A 17,206-nucleotide genomic window follows, 5' to 3' on the forward strand; every position below is an offset into this window, starting at 1 on the left:
CCTAACAAAGTGCTCCTTAGATAAGTATTTAATAATTATTTGAATTGAACTAGCAATTATAAAACAGACCAGGTAGTGTGATACTTATTCTTTTTTACTTTGCTATACAATTCATGAGATGAAATGAAAGTTTAAAATACCAAAATTCAGGTGTCCCCCTAAAATGAAATGTTTACTAATAATTATGCATCCTAAACAGTGTTAAATCAGAGAACTTTTTTTAAAGTGCCATGTTTCAAATTTATAAAAAGAATGATGCAAAGTACTTTTAGTCCTCAATGTGTCACAGAGGCAACCCTGGATTGACTGCTGGAAAATCTTTAATGATAGGTCTGGTGATAGATCACACATCTCTTATCTGTGGAAAGGAAACAAGACTGACAGTTTGTGGGGGAAGGGGCCAACTGGGAGTGGCAGTTGGGTCTTGTGACTAGCACTTCCTTCCTGCCGTGTGGGACTTGCTTCCGGGTGTTGGAGGAGAGAGGAGCTTGTTCAGCCCAGTCTGGAGTGGCATGCTCTTCTTGGTTCAGCCAGAAGACACAGGCTTCTGAAGGTCAGATCTGTTCTTGTTTGCTTTATGTCTACTGCTAAGATTTTAAAGACAAAACTGGACTGATATAGAGTAGACGGGAGTGGGAGAACCCTCCTCCAGCCTCTGGGGCCTGGCCTCAGGCCTGAAGCTGAGAAAAAAGTCCAATCCCAACTGGTTATTAAACTTTATATAATTTGAATTCGCAGTCAGATAAGTGGACTATCATTTCTGGTCATAGAGGGAGCTGAACTTCAGGTCAGTCATTCCAGGACAAACCATCCTTATTGGACCCCTGCTGTTTCCTTTCAGCAGGGGGCATCACCCTCCCTTGCATCACCAAGCAATATACCCTCTCTTCCCTCAACTCCTCCAAACCTCCCATTTATCCCCATTTTCCCAATCCTATTTCCTTTCCCAATAAACATTACATATCTGAGGGCCATGCTAGCTAAATTGTACCTGAAGTTGCCCAATAAGTCATGATTTTTTTAAAATTTAAGTTGCTGTAACTTTTGGACTAAAGTATAGATTAATGATCTGTACTGGGGCAACTATTCACACCAGTGAAATCATGGGTCCTTGAAGCATAGAGATGACAGGAGAGGCAGTATGGCATAGTCTGTCTCAAAGTCAGGAAGACCTGGGTTCTGAGTCCTGCTTTTAACCCATACTAGCTATATGACCTTGGCTAAGTCTCTGTGCCTCTCAATGTCCCAAGAAACTCTCTAAGAGTCCAAATTGCAGAGAAGATGCAGGTCTGCACTGATGGAGGAATTTCCTTACCTAAAGCTGTCCATCACCAATGAAATCACAAGTTCACTCCAAATCCCATTCCATTTCTGTAGATAATAAAGTCAGTGGAAACCATAGATAAACCTAATTATGAGAAAACCTGATAATAGCTTACATGTAGATGTTATGGTTTGCAAAGGACATTAGATATACTTTTTCAGTTGCTTGCAAATAAAGTAGGTAGTATTATCCCCATTTCACAGATAGGAAACTGAGTATGACAGAGGTCAAGTGTCTTGCTTAACACTTCAGGCAGATTTGGGATTCAGGTCTTCTTGATGCCAAGGGGTCTATTGCTTAATCCACTGTACCAGAAGTACCAAACATGAACTCTGTGATACTCCCAAGTACATAGACTAAAATGAAAATGGGAAACTTAATAAAATAAAAATACAATAGAACATAATGTTCCTATGTGATTTTCTAAGTCAATATGCACTGATGATGATCCTTATGTATTGTTTAGTGGCCCCAGTTTCTGTTAGATTGAACTCATTGAACTATGACATCTAACAGTAGAAAATGGCAGAAATAAGTCACAGGAACTGAGATGATTTAGTCAGTCTGAGTCATATGATCAAAATGGAATATACTAACATGAGTGCTGATTTTGGGACTCAGAAGAGGCAATAAGGTATTTTTATAACTTGAAGAAGTATATTCATCCTGGAAACATGGATGAGGTTGGAACCCTGCATAGTGATTCTAGGTGAAAAAAGATTAATACAGAATTACAATATAGAAGTTTGTTTTTGTTTTTTTAATTAGGGTCAGAAAGTATACTTTCACAACTCCTAAAGCACCATGTAATAGTAGTAAAAGCTAGTATTTACATGGTGCTTTAGGAGTTGTGAAAGCAAATGACAAATACCTTATCCTTCCCATAGGAGAGGGTAGGCACGATATCTCCTTTTTATAGATGAGGAAACGGAGGCAGAGGTTAAGTGACTTGCCCACTTGTCATACAGTTAGTGTCAGAGTTCTGATTTGAAATCAGATATTTCCAACACCAGGTAGCGGGCTCCATTCAAGGCATCTCCTCACTTCCTATTCTGCCAAAATCACACACTATAACAAAGCAGAAGGGCAGCAATGCTAGGAACACATTCTTTGGAAGAAACGTTCTGATTCCAAATCACAGTGGAACTAGCCAATGAGATTTTTCTTAGAACTACCTCTGACTTCATTTTGTTGTAAGATGTTCGTGAATTGGTATTGGCTTCATTCTTATCTTTCCACTGGTTATATATAACAATCTGGTCCCAAAAACATTTTATATAGATTCAGAGGGTTCTCCAGCAGGTTGAAGATCATTCTGCTGATTGTCAGATTACCTAAAACAAGATAAACATCGATGATTCATCTTACTCTATGAAGAGTGCTCCAATATCCATCAAACTAATGTTTGTGAGGTAGTATGGATGCTAAAATTTATGAATATGGCTGTCAAGTGCTAAACTGCACAAGTGAGCGAATGTTTGTATGATGATATATTTTGTTAAGTATTGTTGATCTCTATGGTTAATGGGCATGAGTTGTGTGAACTATAACTATAATACAAATGCAAATACAGATAAGGGCTAAAGTTCATGGAAATAAGGGTACTGTATGTGTAATTGGAAATCTTGTGCCTTTGAACTACATTTCTCAAGAGCCCACTGACTTCCTGATGTTACATGCTGACACAAACAGGGGATAATTTACAAATGATATTCATGGAGTAGCTCAAATCTACATAAGTAGATACTAGAATCTCAGAAACATACACCTGCAAAAGATGTGAAATATGGGGTTTTTTCTTCCCTTAAGTTTTCTGATATCATTTGAAAGTATAGAAATTTATGTGAGAAACTTATTACATGAAAAAAATTGGTATGGAAAGGATGTTTTCAAACATTATCAAAATCATATCATGAAGACTGAATACCCCCTTGATCCTACACATTTCACATAAACCAAAGTTATGAAATTTATGGCAAAAAGCATTAGGAAGAAGCAAGTAGAAATCCAATGATGAAGGAAGAATTTCATGTTGGAGAAAAAATAAACAAGCTCTCTTAAGTGTTCTCAACAGTTCTCTTTAAGTGCCCATAAATACTCTAAGTAAATTCAGTAGCTCTCTTTAAGTGGTGTTCTTGACCATTCTCATGTTCTTAGCAGATCTAAGTGCAATGTTCTCTGTAGCTCTTAAGTGGCTCTCAGCATTTTGAGTCTATCCCTTCAATGTTAAAAAGCAGGTCATTGTCATTAGTGTTCTGGGAGTAATATGTGGTCATTGCAATTGATGAAAAGTCTTCATTCTTCTTAACATGTTTTCATTTACAATGGTGTTATTGTATAAAATGTCTCATGGTTCTTCTAGTTTCATTGCAGCAGTTCATTTAAGTCTTCTGAGGATTTTCTGAACCACTTTTTAATTTCTTGTGTTACACTCGTATTTTCATATCACAATTTATGCATTCCCCAATTGATACCCTGTTTAGTTTTCAGTCATCTGTCAATCTAAAAAACTAGGTATTGATCTTGCTGGGGTATAAGTTGAGAAGTGGAATCATGGACCAAAGTGCCCTTCCAAAATGACTGAACCAGTTCACAACTCCAAGAATGCATTAAAGGGATGGTTTTTCCACATTTGTCATTTTGTCAACTTTGCCAGCCTGATGCATGTAAAGTGAAAGCCAAGAGTCGTTTTCATTTTCATTTCTCCAATTAGTGATTTGGAATGTGAGAATATGGCTATTGATAGCTTGGATTTTTTTCCTTAGAAGAACTTGTCTGTTCAAATCCTTGCACTATTTATCAACTGGCAAATGGTTCTTATCCTTATAATTTGAATCAGTTCCTTATATACTTTGGAAATGTGACTTTTATCAGAGAAACTTGCTCCATATTTTTCCCCAGTTAACTGTCCTTATGGGCAAAACTTTTCAATTAATTTTAAATTACTGTTTTATCTTCTGTGATCTCCTTGGTGTTTTATTTGAAAAGCAAAAACAGATCCTTTCCTCAAGAAGCTTACATTCTAACTGAAGAGAAAATCTGTTATCGAAGAATCCAAACCTATATGATAGGTGCCTATTAGCAGGAAGCACATTAGGCATGTGAAAAGGTTAACTGAGCAGTTTTTGCTCTGAAATGTAAAAAGTAATGAGCAGTAATGAGTTTTAAGTACATTTATAAATACTTTAAAGTGGGGATGGTAGAGAATTTCTTAAAAGCTGTAGTGATTGGAAATATTTTTTCCTGCCTTAGTTTCAGGGATCAGGGACTTTCACCATAAAAAAAGCTGATTGACTACTCATGACCTGAATCTAAAATTGGCCAATGGAGATAGGTGTTCTATCCCTGGGAAAGGATACAAAAGGAATCAGTAGACATATTAGTGTCAAATAGACTAGAGAGAACATACCTGTAACAAAACCAAGGCAAGGAGACCGGACCCTACAATAAGTATCCAGACCAGGTTGCAGAAATTTAATGGAAGTGGTTTGGGGGATATACAAAATACATTTGGGATATTCTGAAAGGGGTAAAACGCCATGGGAGGTCCAAAGAGGGAAAAGTCCAATTTAGAGTTCAGTGTTGATAAATTCTGGTCAAACAGGAATAGGGAAGTACATTGTGATGTGAGTAAGCAATTTCTGGTCAAAGAAGGCAGTATAGTTAGGGTGAACAGTCTGACAAAGCAAGCCTTAGTTCACCTATCAGACACTGGCCAATAACTGTACATGGAAAGTACTGTTGAAGTAGACAGGCAGAGGCTGGAGTCAGAAAATGAGGACTATGAACCTAAGGGATGAAGTGATCCGGCTAAGGCAAAGGTACTGACAAATATGGCCCCTTTTGGATCAATGAGAGAGACAATTAAAAATTATTAAAAATGAAATGAATATTTAAAAACATCTCATTTTTCCACTTGCATCAATTGGTATATTTAATATTTTGAGCCTCTCATTAAAAAAAGACACCACTCTGTAAGATCTAGCTCAGCAAGCAGAATTGTCTAGTGACTAGGGTGGTATGATGTGGAGAAAGAAGTACACTTGGATTCCTGTACCAGTTATATCTTTACCCACCTGTTATTCTAACTCCCTTATCATCTTTATATATATTTCTTCCTAATCCATGCTGCACATATAATACACTGAAGAAATATGCTTAAATTGGTCAGTTCTACATAAATTATTTTAAATTATATTTAATCTATGTATGTTGTGATGGAAAATTACATGAAAAATTGCTATGATAGCCTAGCAGAAGTGACTTTGCCCTCATGGGCAAAGAAAAAAAATACCACTTTGAGGAATTCCACATCCTCAAAGTGATGGAAATGTCAAACATATATTCTCAAAGTGAAACTGACAAATGGAAGATACCTTGGAGGTTATCTATTAAAACCTCATCTTTTTTTTTTTTTTCAGATGAAAAAAACAAGTTGAGCAACCAAAGTCATACAACTAGTTAAGATTAAAAAGATAAAAAAATGTGAGCATAGTGGACACTATGAACTAGAGGCTTCTAAAGTGTGCGAATAAGCCGTTACCTTTTCTTACATTTAAAAATTTTGAATGATAGCATTCACCATACTCCTTGTGCCCAGAAATTATCAAAGTATCATATTTGGTTTGAAGGATTTTTTCAAGTCCTTTGTAAAATGTCCTCACTTCTTCATCCTCTGAAACAGATATTGGTATCTAACTGTCATGAGGCAAAAGCTTGACTCTGAAGTCCCCCTGTAGTCCTTGAAGGCCACACCAGGGGAGGGAGAGCTCTGGGAGACTATCTCACGGGAAGTATTTTAAGTATGGGTCCTACCATGTTATTTTAAGATTATTTTTGAAGGTATGAAATATTAAACTCAACCTTCCAACTATTTAAATATCATTCTGTTTGCTAATTTTAAAGAAAATGTTAATTCTCTGTATGCAAATTAACATGGCTTCAAATGTGAAATTTACTGATTAAATCTATAACCTGGATGAGAAAAATATCTAGGAAAAAAAATTTTTTTTCATTTTCTTTAATCCTCTAAGCTGTATCCAGATTTGGTGAGAACAGTGTTAGAGATTATCTGCTTATGGTAAATGGTAATAGTACTGGGCCTGGGATCCCAATTCAAGTCTTCAGATGTCAGTGCTTATTTATAACACTCAACTGCCAGCAAAATAACTTTATATCAAAGAACTGGATAAAAGGTAGATGTTCATCAATTTAAAACTGCCAAATGATGAAACATGAATGTACTGGAATATTATTACTACACTCTAAGAAGCAATAGAAATGATGAATACAGAGAAGCCCAGAAGGACTTAAAGGAAATGATGGAAAATGAAAAAAGAAGAACCAAGAAAATATATACAATGACTATAATGTAAATTGAAAAACTCACAAAACAATTGAAAATGAATGCTTTGGGGGCAGCTAGGTGGCTCATTGGATTTAAAGCCAGATAGGAATCCAGGGTTCAAATCTGGTTTTAGATCCTTCCTAGCTCTGTGACCCTGGGCAAGACACTTAATCCCCATTACCTAGCCCTTACTACTCTTCTGCCTTGGAACCAATACACAGTACTGATTCTAAGATGGATGGTAAGTTTTTTAAAAAGAAAAAAAAATGAATGCTAAAAAATTAAATAAGTATGTAAGAAGAAATAAAGGAAGATTATCTCCCCTCCACTCCTTTCTCCTTTGCAGAAGTAGAGGGTCTAGCAGGGTGAACCACTGCATATAGTCTTTATTTATATATACATACACACTTAAAGGTTTACTGATTCCTCATTCCCACGTTCTTCTTTGGCTGAAATTTTGCTATTCTTATTGTTGTTATTACATGGAACAGCTCGGTAAAAATGAAAAAGCAATACCTTACATTTGTATGGTGGTTCATAGTTTAATACCAACATAAAACTAAACTCTTTCAAATGAGGGTACTCCTGTGTGTTGGAAAATTTATTCTGGTATAGTAAAAATTTCATTATCAAAATACTTTGAGATTATATTCTTTTTTTTGAGTAGCTTCTGAATCTTTCTGTGGAGATCTCTACCATTCTGCAAAATGGAGAGTAAGGTTCACACAGGCCAAACCAAATTGCTAATAGGAATTCCAAGGCTATAGAGGAATATGGCATGGATAAGCAAAAAGCTATTCTACAGCTGACCCAATCATTCTCACTGCATTTACCATAATGAGAGTGTTTTGCCAAAGTTCAGGTAAACCTGGAAATTGAGAAAAGACATGGACTAGAGGTCTACATTTGTTTTCCTAATAGAAGAGGAAGAATCTGAACTCTAGGATGGTTCTTTCCCTGGGACAAGGAAGACAGATATTTATAGAGAATTTCTAAGCAACATAATGTAAAAATGGAGATTTGAACCCTGGAATTCAATTCCCAGAAGTCCTCGATAGTTCCCTGAATTCCCTAAAATCTCACCGGAAATACTTGCCTGGGACAAGAACAAAATAAGTATTTAAACTGACTGTACTGCTGACTTGGGCTATCTGCTTCCACTTCTAAGCACACGCTTCTCTCAAAATGTAGTAAGTGAAATTGAATGGTCTATTCAGCCCTCCTAGACACGTGCTTTTCTTATTTTGTATTTTTTTTATTTATTAATTCTAATAATCTTTAATAAACCTTATAAAATATAATACTTTTAGTAGAGAAACTAATTTAATTTTAACAGTTTGGCTAACCACATTGGTTGTGATGAAATACCCTCAATCTTCTAAATCTTTTCTCTACTGTGACTAAGTTCAGCTTTTAATAGCTACTGCCTAGAATTTTTTTTTAAGCCACATTTCTCCAAGGCTTTTTAGCAAGCCTCTTGACTCATCTCGCTCCTGCCTGCCTATTTCCTGGCTCCGACCCTGGCTCCCAGCTCTGGCTCCTGCTCCTGGCTATTGTGCTCACCTGGTCCCAGCCCTGCCCACCCCAGTGGTCTCTCTCTCGCTCACCTGGCCCAGCTGATCCCGGCCCCAGCAACTCTGGCCTCCGACCCAGATGGCTCATCACCCCAGGACCTAGACTGCTGGTAGCAGACCCAATTTCTTTAGGATCAAAAACCAGCTGGTAAAAAAATGGGGGAGTTTTTTTCTTTAGGCTACAATTAGCTTCCACATGGACTGGGGGCAGGAGATGACAGTGAGAGAGAAAGAGGGAAAGAAGGAAGAGACTTTTCCAAACAGGAACTTACAAGCATGGCTACTTTAAAAGAATATCTTTTGAGTGCACTAATACTTTTATATATCTCACCTGAGAATCAGGAGAAAAATTCAGCTCCCTGCAACTCTTTAGCCCGAATTTAGACTCCAAAAACCCACCCTCACAATGGGGAGGCAGCTCAGTGGCTCAGTGAATTGAGAGCCAGGCCTAGAGACAGGAGGTCCTTAGTTGAAATCTGGCCTCAGACACTTCCTGGCAGTGTGGCCCTGGGCAGATCATTTAACCCCCACTGCCTACCCCTTACCAATCTTCTGCCTTCTGACAATAGGCATCAAAATGGATAATTAAAAAAAAAACAAACAAACAAGAAACTTTAGAGACTGGGGGTTATATTTTTAAGGCATTTAAGATTCCTCTGCCACATTTTTTGCAATGATATCTAGATTTCTTTATGATGTTCTAAACCCAAAATAAGTTTTACTTTGTTGAAAAATGTTTACTAAGATTGAAAGATTTGTTATGTCTGTAAAAATTGTGACAAATATCCATCAGTTCATAGGCTTTTTAAAATGCCATACAGCAACTCATGTGTAAAAAATGATAGTGTGTTTGTTTGCTATTCTAATTAACTGGACTATTGAGAATTTTGGGGATATTGATACCTACATATTTGGACTACTGTCCTTTATATTAAAAAAAAAACAAAACTGGGTCTTCCGGTTAAGATGGCGGCTTAGAGAAAGCTAAAGTTCAGATCTCCGGAAAACCCTTCCCGACCGATCTCAAACTATAAGCTCCTAAGGCGCCGAAATTCAAAACGATCAATAGCACAGACCCTGGGAACCCTCCTCCTGGACCTGGACCCGGATCAAAAGGTACGGCTCCCCTCAAAAGCCAGAACCCGAGATCACTCGGACCTAAGGGGTAGGAGCGCAGAGTCCAAGGCTCCGGGAAGCCGCAGCCCGGCCTGGCTCAGAGAGCAGGGTTCTCAGAACAACAACCCTCAGGGCCTTCTATCCAAGTCCCAGTGAAAGTCACTGCCTGGAGCAAGACAGCCTCATGGGCTGGATCCTGCTATCCAAGTCTCAGTGAAAGTCCCTGCCCTTGGAGCTTGGGGAAGCTGCAGCCCCATCCCCCCGCAGGCCGACGAAACAGCCTCACGGCCAGTGATTCTGAAGGCAACTTCCGGAAATCAATGTGGTCCGACCCTTCCATTCCAGTTCCAGTGAGGCATATTCAGTTTAACCCAGGGAAAGCTCATAGAACCGACAATCTGCCCAGGACTAAAGCCTCTGAACACCAGACAGAGATAAGAAAAGCTAATCCTCCACATTCAGAGATGGCAAACTCCACAGAAGCACAGAAGCCCCAAAATACCAAGAAAAATAAGAAGAAAGGGGCGACTTTGGACACATTCTATGGAGCCAAAATACAGAGCAGATAGAAGATAATATACAAGAAAATGCTCCAAAACCTTCCAAAGGAAATGGAAACTCTCCACAAACCTATGAAGAATTTGAATCAGAAATGACCAAAAAGATGGAAGCCTTCTGGGAGGAAAAGTTGGAAATAATGCAAAAGAAATTCACGCATCTACAAAACCGGTATGATGAAACTGAAAAGGAAAACCAGGCTTTAAAGGCCAGAATCAGGCAGCTGGAAGACAACGATCGTGTAAAAGAGCAAAAATTAATAAAGCAAAGCCAAAATACCAAGAAATTAGAAGAGAACATAAAATATCTCACCGACAAGGTGATAGATCTGGAAAATAGAGGGAGAAGGGATAATTTAAGAATAATTGGACTCCCAGAAAAGCCAGAAATAAACACCAAACTGGACATGGTGATACAAGATATAATCAAAGAAAATTGCCCAGAGATTCTAGAACAAGGGGGCAATACAGCCACTGACAGAGCTCACAGAACACCTTCTACACTAAACCCCCAAAAGACAACTCCCAGGAATGTAATTGCCAAATTCCAAAGCTATCAAACAAAAGAAAAAATCCTACAGGAAGCCAGAAAAAGACAATTTAGATATAAAGGAATGCCAATCAGGGTCACACAAGACCTTGCAAGTTCTACTCTGAATGATCATAAGGCATGGAACATGATCTTCAGAAAGGCAAGAGAGCTGGGTCTCCAACCAAGAATCAGCTACCCAGCAAAACTGACTATATACTTCCAAGGGAAAGTATGGGCATTCAACAAAATAGAAGACTTCCAACTTTTTGCAAAGAAAAGACCAGAGCTCTGTGGAAAGTTTGATACCGAAAATCAAAGAGCAAGGAATACCTGAAAAGGTAAATATTAAGGAAAGGGGAAAAATGTTATCTTCTTCTTTTACTCAAACTCTCTTCTATAAGGACTACATTTATATCAATCTATGTATACTAATATGTGGGGAAAATGTAATGTATAAATAGGGGGTAAAGAAAGACCAAATAGAATAATCGTTCTCACACAAAGATTCACATGGGAAGGGGAGGGGAAGAAAACTCCTATAAGAAGGAGAGGGGGGGGGGTGTTACTTAAACCTCAATCTCAGGGAAATCAACTCTGAGAGGGAAAAACATCCAGATCCATTGGGATCTTGAATTCTATCTTACCCAACAAGGGTAAGGAGAAGGGAAAACCAAGGGGGGGAGAGGGAGAGGGAGAACAAAAAGGGAGGGAAAGAGAGGGGGGAGGGGGAGGGAAGAAAAAAGGGAGGGACTAAAAAGGGAAACATCAAGGGAGGGGACAAGGGGGACTGATTCAAAGTAAATCACTGGACTAAAAGGTAGAGCCGAAGAAGAAAAAGTTAGAATTAGGGAAGGCAATCAAAATGCCAGGGAGTCCACAAATGGCAATCATAACTTTGAACGTGAATGGGATGAACTCACCCATAAAACGTAGACGAATAGCAGAATGGATTAGAATCCAAAACCCTACCATATGTTGTCTTCAAGAAACACACATGAGGCGGGTTGACACCCACAAGGTCAGAATTAAAGGATGGAGTAAGACCTTCTGGGCCTCAACTGATAGAAAGAAGGCAGGAGTGGTAATCATGATATCTGATAAAGCCAATGCAAAAATAGACCTGATCAAAAGGGATAGGGAAGGTAATTATATTTTGTTAAAAGGGACTCTAGACAATGAGGAAATATCATTAATCAACATGTATGCACCAAATAATATAGCACCCAAATTTCTAATGGAGAAACTAGGCGAATTGAAGGAAGAAATAGACAATAAAACCATACTAGTGGGAGACTTAAACCAACCATTATCAAATTTAGATAAATCAAATCAAAAAATAAATAAGAAAGAGGTAAAAGAAGTGAATGAAATCTTAGAAAAATTAGAATTAATAGACATATGGAGAAAAATAAATAGGGATAAAAAGGAATACACCTTCTTCTCAGCACCACATGGCACATTCACAAAAATTGACCATACATTAGGTCACAGAAACATAGCACACAAATGCAAAAGAGCAGAAATAATGAATGCAGCCTTCTCAGATCACAAGGCAATAAAAATAATGATTAGTAATGGTACATGGAAAACCAAATCTAAAACCAATTGGAAATTAAACAATATGATACTCCAAAATCGTTTAGTTAAAGAAGAAATCATAGAAACAATTAATAATTTCATCGAGGAAAATGACAATGGCGAAACATCCTTTCAAACCTTTTGGGATGCAGCCAAAGTGGTAATCAGAGGTAAATTCATATCCCTGAATGCTTATATTAACAAACAAGGGAGAGCAGAGATCAATCAATTGGAAATGCAAATGAAAAAACTCGAAAGCGATCAAATTAAAACCCCCCAGCAGAAAACCAAATTAGAAATCCTAAAAATTAAGGGAGAAATTAATAAAATCGAAAGTGATAGAACTATTGATTTAATAAATAAGACAAGAAGCTAGTACTTTGAAAAAACAAACAAAATAGACAAAGTACTGGTCAATCTAATTAAAAAAAGGAAGGAAGAAAAGCAAATTAACAGCATTAAAGATGAAAAGGGGGACAGTACCTCCGATGAAGATGAAATTAAGGCAATCATTAGAAATTACTTTGCCCAATTATATGGCAATAAATACACCAATTTAGGAGAAATGGATGAATATATACAAAAATACAAACTGCCTAGACTAACAGAAGAGGAAATAGAATTCTTAAATAATCCCATATCAGAAATTGAAATCCAACAAGCCATCAAAGAACTTCCTAAGAAAAAATCCCCAGGGCCTGATGGATTCACCTGTGAATTCTATCAAACATTCAGAGAACAGTTAATCCCAATACTATACAAACTATTTGACATAATAAGCAAAGAGGGAGTTCTACCAAACTCCTTTTACGACACAAACATGGTACTGATTCCAAAACCAGGCAGGTCAAAAACAGAGAAAGAAAACTATAGGCCAATCTCCCTAATGAATATAGATGCAAAAATCTTAAATAGGATACTAGCAAAAAGACTCCAGGAAGTGATCAGAAGGATCATTCACCATGATCAAGTAGGATTCATACCAGGGATGCAGGGATGGTTCAACATTAGGAAAACCATCCACATAATTGACCACATCAACAAGCAAACTAGCAAGAACCACATGATTATCTCAATAGATGCAGAAAAAGCCTTTGATAAAATACAACACCCATTCCTATTAAAAACACTAGAAAGCATAGGAATAGAAGGGTCATTCCTAAAAATAATAAACAGTATATATCTAAAACCAACAGCTAATATCATCTGCAATGGGGATAAACTAGATGCATTCCCAATAAGATCAGGAGTGAAACAAGGATGCCCATTATCACCTCTACTATTTGACATTGTACTAGAAACACTAGCAGTAGCAATTAGAGAAGATAAAGGAATTGAAGGCATCAAAATAGGCAAGGAGGAGACCAAGTTATCACTCTTTGCGGATGACATGATGGTCTACTTAAAGAATCCTAGAGATTCAACCAAAAAGCTAATTGAAATAATCAACAACTTTAGCAAAGTTGCAGGATACAAAATAAACCCACATAAATCATCAACTTTTCTATATATCTCCAACACAGCTCAGCAGCAAGAACTAGAAAGAGAAATCCCATTCAAAATCACCTTAGACAAAATAAAATACCTAGGAATCTACCTCCCAAGACAAACACAGGAACTATATGAACACAACTACAAAACACTCGCCACACAACTAAAACTAGACTTGAACAAATGGAAAAACATTAACTGCTCATGGATAGGACGAGCCAATATAATAAAAATGACCATCCTACCCAAACTTATTTATCTATTTAGTGCCATACCCATTGAACTACCAAAATACTTCTTCACTGATTTAGAAAAAATCATAACAAAGTTCATTTGGAAGAACAAAAGATCAAGGATATCCAGGGAAATAATGAAAAAAAACACATATGATGGGGGCCTTGCAGTCCCTGACCTAAAACTATATTACAAAGCAGCAGTCATCAAAACAATTTGGTACTGGCTAAGAAACAGAAAGGAAGATCAGTGGAATAGACTGGGGGAAAGCGACCTCAGCAAGACAGTATACGATAACCCCAAAGATCCCAGCTTTTGGGACAAAAATCCACTATTCGATAAAAACTGCTGGGAAAATTGGAAGACAGTGTGGGAGAGACTAGGAATAGATCAACACCTCACACCCTACACCAAGATAAATTCAAAATGGGTGAGTGACTTAAACATAAAGAAGGAAACCATAAGTAAATTGGGTAAACACAGAATAGTATACATGTCAGACCTTTGGGAGGGGAAAGGCTTTAAAACCAAGCAAGACATAGAAAGAATCACAAAATGTAAAATAAATAATTTTGACTACATCAAACTAAAAAGCTTTTGTACAAACAAAACCAATATAACTAAAATCAGAAGGGAAACAACAAATTGAGAAAAAATCTTCATAGAAACCTCTGACAAAGGTTTAATTACTCATATTTATAATGAGCTAAATCAATTGTACAAAAAATCAAGCCATTCTCCAATTGACAAATGGGCAAGGGACATGAACAGGCAGTTCGCAGCCAAAGAAATCAAAACTATTAACAAGCACATGAAGAAGTGTTCTAAATCTCTTATAATCAGAGAGATGCAAATCAAAACAACTCTGAGGTATCACCTCACACCTAGCAGATTGGCTAACATAACAGCAAAGGAAAGTAATGAATGCTGGAGGGGATGTGGCAAAGTAGGGACATTAATTCATTGCTGGTGGAGCTGTGAACTGATCCAACCATTCTGGAGGGCAATTTGGAACTATGCCCAAAGGGCGACAAAAGAATATCTACCCTTTGATCCAGCCATAGCACTGCTGGGTCTGTACCCCAAAGAGATAATGGACACAAAGACTTGTACAAAAATATTCATAGCTGCACTTTTTGTGGTGGCCCAAAACTGGAAAACGAGGGGATGCCCATCAATTGGGTAATGGCTGAGAAAATTGTGGTATATGTTGGTGATGGAATACTATTGTGCTAAAAGGAATAATAAAGTGGAGAAGTTCCATGGAGACTGGAACAACCTCCAGGAAGTGATGCAGAGCGAGAGGAGCAGAACCAGGAGAACATTGTACACAGAGACTAATACACTGTGGTATAATCGAACGTAATGGACTTCTCCATTAGTGGCGGTGTAATGTCCCTGAACAACTTGCAGGGATCCAGGAGAAAAAAACACCATTCATAAGCAAAGGATAAACTATGGGAGTAGAAACACCGAGAAAAAGCAACTGCCTGAATACAGAGGTTGAGGGGACATGACAGAGGATAGACTCTAAATGAACACTCTAATGCAAATACTATCAACAAAGCAATGGGTTCAAACCAAGAAAACATCTAATGCCCAGTGGACTTACGCGTCGGCTATGGGGGGGAGAGGGGGGAGGAAAAGAAAATGATCTATGTCTTTAACGAATAATGCTTGGAAATGATCAAATAAAATATATTAAAAAAAAAAACTGTTACTTTGTAAAATTCATTTGCTTGTACTCACAGTGGATCACGGCCAGATATGAAGAGGAAATGGATCTCATTTTTGGTGAGAAAGCCTTGTATTCTATATTTTCTTAGCTGACACAGTGTGTCAATGATTATAAGCTACATTTTGAATTTTTAAAACTCTTTTATTATATTTTTCTTGCATGTGCAATATACTATTTCAGTTTTTTCTCTCGTTTTTGTATTTCAAGCACATGTCACCAGTATTAAAATTTTCTTTAACTTTTTTGATTTTGCAGGAATATAAGTTTAAAATACATTTGCCCTAATGTTGATGCATAACCAAAAAACTTGAGACTGTAAAAATGATGCCACTAATTGTTTACAAAAAATTATGGGACTTTGCTTAATGATTCTATCTGATTCCAGGACAAGATATACAAAAGAGCCATTTCACAGGGCCAAAAAAACCAATCCAGGAAGGATTGATGTACTTCTAAGCCAATACAAAGGACTTGAACCTAGTGTGAAGACTCAAGGTTGCGACGCTTAATATACATTAAGACATAGGCCTTCCTTGTATCTACACTCTTTGTGAAAATACTTACAAACAAGTATCCCAAACTTGGTTCCTACTTGGCTTCTATAATCTAGTCCTTATTCTGTCTTTCATAGTGTGGCAAACTTTCTGTAGTCCTGGCTACTGACTGAGTAAATGCTTACTTTTGCTTATATCATTTAAATTGGGCTCTGATTCAAGGACTTGTTATAGATGTATTTTCCTTTACTTGGAATTTTTACACATAAGACTTTGATAGTTTATATTTTCATCCAGAAATTATCTTTTTTTTATTTGGATTTTTCTGATGTCTTTTTAATTTCTCTTGCCAATTGATTCATATACTTCATAACTCAGCCACGCATCCCTAAGTGATCCTGTGTTTTTCAATAACCTTCTTCACAGGGGAATGTAAAAATATCATTATTTTAAATTGCAAAGTTTAAATTCCTTTTGAGAAGAATTTTAGGTTAAGAAACATGCTACCTCTCCGAATCCAGAAACGGAACTGATTAGAGAAGACACCATGAAGATGCCTCCAGATCACAAGCTGCACGAGAAGATCAAGAATGAACTTTGGGTGTGATTGATTGAACATTTATTTGTATCTATACTTTCATGCCAAAGGGCACTGCCCCCTAACTGGTTTTTGTTTTGTTTTTTGTCAATGCATCTAGCAATTATTGGTTTTGTTCTTTTTTTCCTCTTATCCTCAAATTATTGTAATCTTTAAGTTGATTATGTTTTCATGATCCTTTTTGGGGAAACCTTTCCCAATAAGGATCAAACGGGGAGTGTAAAAATGGAGATTTGAATCCCAGACTTCAATTCCCAGAAGTCCTTGATAGTTCCCAGAATTCCCCAAAATCTCACCGGAGATACCCACCTGGGCCAAGAACAAAATGAGTATTTAAAATGACCATACTGCCTACTTGCTCTCTCTGCTTCCGCTTCTAAGCACACGCGTCTCTCAAGATGTAGTAAGTGAAACTGAATGGGCTATTCAGCCCTCCTAGACACGTGCTTTTCTTATTTTGTATTTTCTTTATTTATTAATTCTAATAATTTTTAATAAACCTCATAAAATATAATACTTTTAGTAGAGAAACTAATTTAATTTTAACAATATTCGCAAGATGGCAATGATTTGAGGACTGGTCTGGGGCTATAGTGATTTTCCAAAGCACCTCTCACAATCAG

Source organism: Monodelphis domestica, chromosome 8, assembly GCF_027887165.1.
Source record: "Monodelphis domestica isolate mMonDom1 chromosome 8, mMonDom1.pri, whole genome shotgun sequence".
Lineage (NCBI taxonomy): Eukaryota > Metazoa > Chordata > Mammalia > Didelphimorphia > Didelphidae > Monodelphis > Monodelphis domestica.